We start from the raw sequence: 6,162 nt of genomic DNA on the forward strand, positions 1-6,162 counted from the left end.
ACCTCTGGAAGAACAGTTGGTGCTCTTAACCGCTGAGCCATCTCTCCAGCCCAAAGATAACTTTTAATGGTCAGTTTGTCTGGCCTTTTTGAGTATAATCTATAATGTAAACTAGCCATTTGAGGATTAGTGATAAATTGCCAGAGATAAGCTCATGCTAGCAACATTATTGCCTTTCATCACTGCTCTGCATATATTGTTTATCTAATAATTTTAATAATCTTCTAGCTTTTCCCACTGATCTGTGTAGACATTTTCCTAAGTTGCTAACCACTTTGATGAGTATTTATTGTTCAAATTACTGTGATGTGGAGAAACATCAGTACGTAAATGGGCCACTATCCTGGATAGAAAATTATATGTCACAGTAGGAATAAAAATGTTTGGTTGCTGTCTCCTCTGATCTGATTTGATTTTTTTTTTTTTCAGGAATTAACAGCCACAGGAGGAGGATATTACTTTGGACCCTCACTCATTGTTCTTTCAGATGCTCACATTTTTAGGACTACTAATCAAAAATCTTAATCATGCTTGTGTCAGAAAGGCGTCAGCCCTTAAAACTTATTTCCAGTCCAGAATGCATTCTGCTAAAAACCCTCTTTCCTAATTGTTTTTGGTTCTTGCTGTTCTCCTACTGATATCCTCAAATATCTGCTCATTCTGTTGCAAGATTCTAGTCTTTACAAGTTGCTATTAGATGCATGGCTCCTGAGATCCTGTGCTTTGTGGATGTTTGGTTCATCTTCTGCTGAAGTGATGTTCTGTCCTTTAATATCATTTGATCTGGATAACAATTTGGAATATACATCTAAAACAAATGGGTTTTATGTTTTTAAAGTAAGTGCCACATATGCAATTGTAAGACCCCAACTCAATGTGTTTTCTTTAAAAACCCCTAGAAACAAAGCTCAGCATAGAATTCCTTGTTCTATCGCCTTCAGCCTGAGATACCGATGGCCACTAAAAGTGGCTCATCACAATTGACCCACCCTGGCCCCTGACTCATGGTGTAAGGGACTAAGAATGTTTGCCAAAAGATAGCTTGTAACTCTTCTGTAGTAGATGAGCTGCAATGCATCATCCCCACTCTTATGATGTTTTCTTAGTTTCCCCACCAAGAATGTTTGCCAAAGATAGCCTGTAACTCTTCCATAAGAGATGAGCTGAAATGTTTACTCAACTTTTCCATTCTTTGTGAAGTTATTCCCCCTTTCCTTAGAGTTTTTTCCTTTAAAAGCTCTCAATTGTAAATGCTGATGGTCGATCTCCTGTGAGCTAGACCTCAGCATGCTGATTTTTCCCGATTAAACCTCATGCATATTGCATCAAGAATGGTTTCTCTCGAGTTATTGGGGCGTCGTCTCATCCCGGGACTTGAGCGAGGGTCTCCCCGGGAATGGGGGTCTTTCACACTTAGTAACAACAATAATTACAACACCTAAAGGATTTTGGTTTTATTGTATTTATACCAATTACTGAAATAGTTTAAATGAAGCAGCCATATGAAACCTTTATACCTGTGTAGGTTTATTTTAAATTAAATAAATTTCTAATAATATGTGCATTTATATTTAAGAAGAAAACTTTATACCTTTTGACAGGAAAGTTAAATTATTTTCCTATTGACTCTAATAACTAGGTTTTAAAAATTTTTAATGGAAGTTCTTTTCATTCACCTTTCTATTATTTTTTTCCTTCTTGCTTCCTTTTCCTCTAGCCTAACTTTTGGCGATATATATATAAACTACTATATATATATATAGTAGTTTAGCAGGGCCTGTTGGCATATATAGAGGAGGGATGTTGAGGCCAGCATCAACTAAGAAAACTTTATCTAAAAACATATATAAACAACTACAATGAAAGGAAAAAGAAAAGAAAAGGTAGAATTTACACAGAAGGGAGGAATCACTGAGTCTTAACTCATTGAGGATGTTAAAGCTCTAATAAAACATGGGCCGTGGAGAACATGAAGGAACCTCAAACAACTACAGAGAAGGAAATCTGTACATTTTATTGGCATCAATGCCCAGAGACTAAGTTAGCATAAATTATTGAACCTTTTGTGAGGTTTCAGTAGGTTAATTTACATGTCCTTGGGAGAACCCCCTGCAGTAGGCCTTAGGCCATCTCTATTTGAACTCTATACACACAATGAGGGAAATGGTTACTGTGTAAAAAAGCAGAAGTCCATAGTCTGCTTCCTCAGTATAGCTAGAGGTCAAAACAGGAAGTGCCATTGTTACTGGGGGTGGGGATGGGGGTGGGAGTGGGGGTGGACATGAAAGCTCCTTTCTTTAGAACACCTGGAAGCTTCTTCCCCAGGAGGCCATTTTGCCTGCGGAACTTTGGGTGGGACCATAAGGCTTCCTGCAGTTTCTTCAAAGGGGTAAAGTTTGTTTTTGTTTTAAAGTGCGGCTTAAAGGAAATACACTTAGCCATTTTAGAAGCGAAGAACATTTAGCTGACTTTAGATTGTTGAGCATCTGTGATCATAAAAGATGACCAAGCCTGACGAAATACCACTTTATCTTTAGAGAGAAGACTCAGTACATTTTTCCTCAAATTATTTCTTTTTAAATCTCTACCTGTTCGGGGGAAGTTCTGTCTGTCCACTGCTGAGAGTGGATAATCTGCTTTCATGGTGCACATCACCCTCCCAAGTACACTCGTAGTGAAAAGTTCAGGTGACGTAGTGATTGGACTTCCTGAAGCATAATTTCAATTCCTTGGATTCTTTGAGCAAGTGCTCACAAATCATTTTTATAATTCTGTTGCCTTGGAAGGGCATTTTAAAAAAAGGAAAAAGTCTTCAGACTGAAAAATGAAGGTAAATTCAAGAAAGAAATAATACACTAAATATTGTTTTGATCTTTTCTCTTATTCTTCCAAGGTTTTCATAGCACATGTTTGATGGCAAATATTATAGAATAGGCAGCTTTTTACAAGTAGAATGAATTTAATCTTCTCACCTCTTGCTGGAATATGACTGTTTCAGGTCCAATTATATCAATATACTGAGGGACTAGATTGACAGTTGGTAGTTGTTTTTACCCTAAACTGAGTGTACTACAAACACAATTTAATGCAGTAATCCAGTGGAAGGCAAAGTCCCCACAAAATAGACCCAGGAAGCAAGGTAAGATGCTGCTCTGCATACACCCAGCTCCAGCCGAGGGCTTGTTCCAGGGAAACTTTTGTGGATCTTCCTTGTGATCCTTTAAACTCAACACATCCTGCTAAATGTTCCTTATAAAGATTTCTGCTCCAGTCTGTGGAAGAGAAAATAACTCCTTACTGATCGTTGCAGCTTTTGGTATGACTGGCCTTAAGAAAAAATGGGTGCTTTGCAGAAACATTGAACCAGTATAACAAAATTTGCTTGAAATTGTGTTTTTAATTATAGAAAGAAACAAACCAAGAAAAACCCCAGTAAGAAATAACAGAGTAGAAGAGGGATTGGTCACAGTCTACATCTGAGACTGATGCAATTATAGGGCTCCCATGTCAGCTACCACTGTCTCTCTCGAAGATCAGGGTGCACCTGCCCACTTCCTGTTTGACAAGGTGTGTTGAAAATTTATTTTATTTTATTTATTTATTAATGACAGGGTTTCTCTGTGTAGCCCTGGCTGTCCTGTAGCTCACTCTGTAGACCAGGCTGGCCTCTGCCTCCCAAGTGCTGGTATTAAAGGCGTGTGCCACCACTGCCAGGGGAAAATTTATTTGTTTTATTCATGCTGTTGGAATTTTGAAATAGAAAATTTAAAGAAAAGAAGCACCATGGTTCTTAGAATGAAATAGAATCAAATTTCTATTCAAAAAGACAATGATATTCTTACAGGAAACATTTATCAGATAAAAAATCATTTAAAAAGTATTTTACAGTCTAAAAATCACTTTCATATAAAATCACTTTTATACAGTTTTATATGAGGGTCCAATGATGGCCTGAGACTGCCAGAGGAGAGACCCTAAACCATGCAGCTTGTATCATCATCTACCACTGAAGTTCATCTCTCTCCTGCCTTTGCCCTTCTTCCCCCTCCCCTCTGTGGCTCTGAAATGTACTTCATGAATGTTGCAAAAATATAGATTAACAGTTTTCTGGGCACAAATTTAGTATGCTACTTGTCTTTGCATTTCCAGTACTGAATTCCAAGTAAATCAATTAATGCTTGTAAGAGTGGATGAATGAACACAGCAGAAATTAAAAGGCAAATTGAAACATCTTTTCAGATATTATTTGAAAATAGAAGATTGATATCATAGTTTAAAATTTTAAATTTAATTTAAAGTAGCACTGAGGGTTGAAACCAGGTCTCCACAAATGGTAAGCGGCCATTCTACTACTGAACTACATGCCCAGCCCCAATATTAAAATTTTTAGGTAACTATTCAGTATAGAATACGTTATTAGATTTTATCCATAATCCAGCTATCAATTTATGTGTATCATTGTTTATATACCTGTCTTTAATCTTGTTAACCTCCTTTCATATAGTACATTTTAATCACTTATTAACTATAGATTTTCAGGTCTTAAAGTTTAAATTATGATTTTCAAAGGCTTCTGCCATATTGATAATATAGATGTTAGAATACATTATTTAGTATTATAAACTTAGTATTATAAAGTCTATGGGAATACAACAAATTAAAATGGCCAAACTAATGTCATATCTGCAAGAAAATAAAACTTTTCATAAATATACATTTACATTAGTTTTATTTATAAGTGTTCTATTCCTTAATAAAGTTCATGTTTATGAAAGCATTAGTTATCATTTTTATACTATTACATGCACATGGCCTATCCATGTTTATATGTATGTATATGTTTATATACCTGCATTTGAATATATGTGCATATACTTGCTTATCATATAGACATCCCAGACATATTGAGCTTTATTTCTCAGAGTTAGAATCATTAATACAATGTGTTCACAATTCTCAGTGTTAACACCACCACCACCATACACATACACACACACAAAATCTGTAAGGTCTCTAAGTAAATGTTTGTATTCAAGACTTGGAAAATAAAATTTAAATGAAGAAAAATTGTTGAATTATGGTCTTGGAAAATACATTGAGGAGAAAAATCTCAAAGAAGAAACAAATTTCATAGAGCCAAACCTATAAATTCCACAAAAAAGAATTATTTATTGATTTGTGTGTGTGTGTATATGTGTGTGTGTGTGTGTGTGTGTGTGTGTGTGTGTGTGTGTGCTGCTAGAGACTGACCCCAGAGCCCACAGTCTTCTACTGAGCTATGTTCCAAGTCTCAGGGTAAGATTTAGATACTTACAATTCTATCAAAGGAAAAAAAAAATGCTGAAAAAGAATTCGAGCTGTTACTCTGCCAATTTAGTTACTGCTGTCAAGGAACACTGCACAATGCCCTCTAGTGATGAGTGACCACGGATGACTATTTGCATAGAAATGACTGGGTGACAATGGAAAACAATTTCCAGAGTATTATGCATAAGACAGAAAATCTTTCTGACAGGACTAAGGTTGACAGAGATAAGTTGATTGACAGAGAGGGGTTAAATTGATAGTGTTGAGATATATTAATAGGTAAGTCTTACCCAGAGGGATGTGTTATATTGATACAAATGAACAGTATCGAGAGAGATAATTAGTATTGATAGACATGAGTTATGTTGATAGGGATGATCTGTACTTATAGTAATGAATCACACTGATAGAGATGAGCAGTACTGATAAAGATTAGTACAATTGATAGAGATAAGTTGTATTGATGGAGATGAACTGTATTGATAGATATGAGATGTTCTGATAGAACTAAATCATATTAAACAGTATTGATAGAGAGGAGCTGTGTGTGCCCAGCATGTGAAACTCTATCTCTGGCTCGCATCTAGCAGTGGTGTTTCTGTTGAGATACTGTTGCACCTACCTTAGATCTCCACGTCCTGCTACTGTGCCCTCACATCCAGGCTGCAGCTGGGGTCAGAACTGATGATGCTCTCTAGGCTGCATCCTTCAATAAATGATGGCTCAGAGGTGGAACACATTAAAAACTATAGTCAACAAACCTTTTTTTTTTTTTTTCCAAGAAAAAGACTTCAAAAATGGGAACCAAGATAATTTTTGAAAGAATCTGTGCCAAACTAAGTAATAACAATAACA

The 6,162-nt window shown here is 36.1% G+C and overlaps 1 protein-coding gene across 1 annotated transcript in view; it reads right to left on the reverse strand.

Annotated features, from left to right (window-relative positions):
• Slc39a10 (solute carrier family 39 member 10) overlaps nucleotides 1-5,954 on the reverse strand; it is a 115,459-nt gene extending 109,505 nt beyond the window's left edge. The window contains exon 1 of the mRNA XM_029538379.1: nucleotides 5,930-5,954. The gene's annotated coding sequence lies outside the window, so the exon portion shown is untranslated. The remainder of the gene's footprint in view (nucleotides 1-5,929) is intronic.
• Between the last annotated feature and the right edge of the window lie 208 nt (nucleotides 5,955-6,162).

Source organism: Mus pahari, chromosome 5 (assembly GCF_900095145.1).
Source record: "Mus pahari chromosome 5, PAHARI_EIJ_v1.1, whole genome shotgun sequence".
Lineage (NCBI taxonomy): Eukaryota > Metazoa > Chordata > Mammalia > Rodentia > Muridae > Mus > Mus pahari.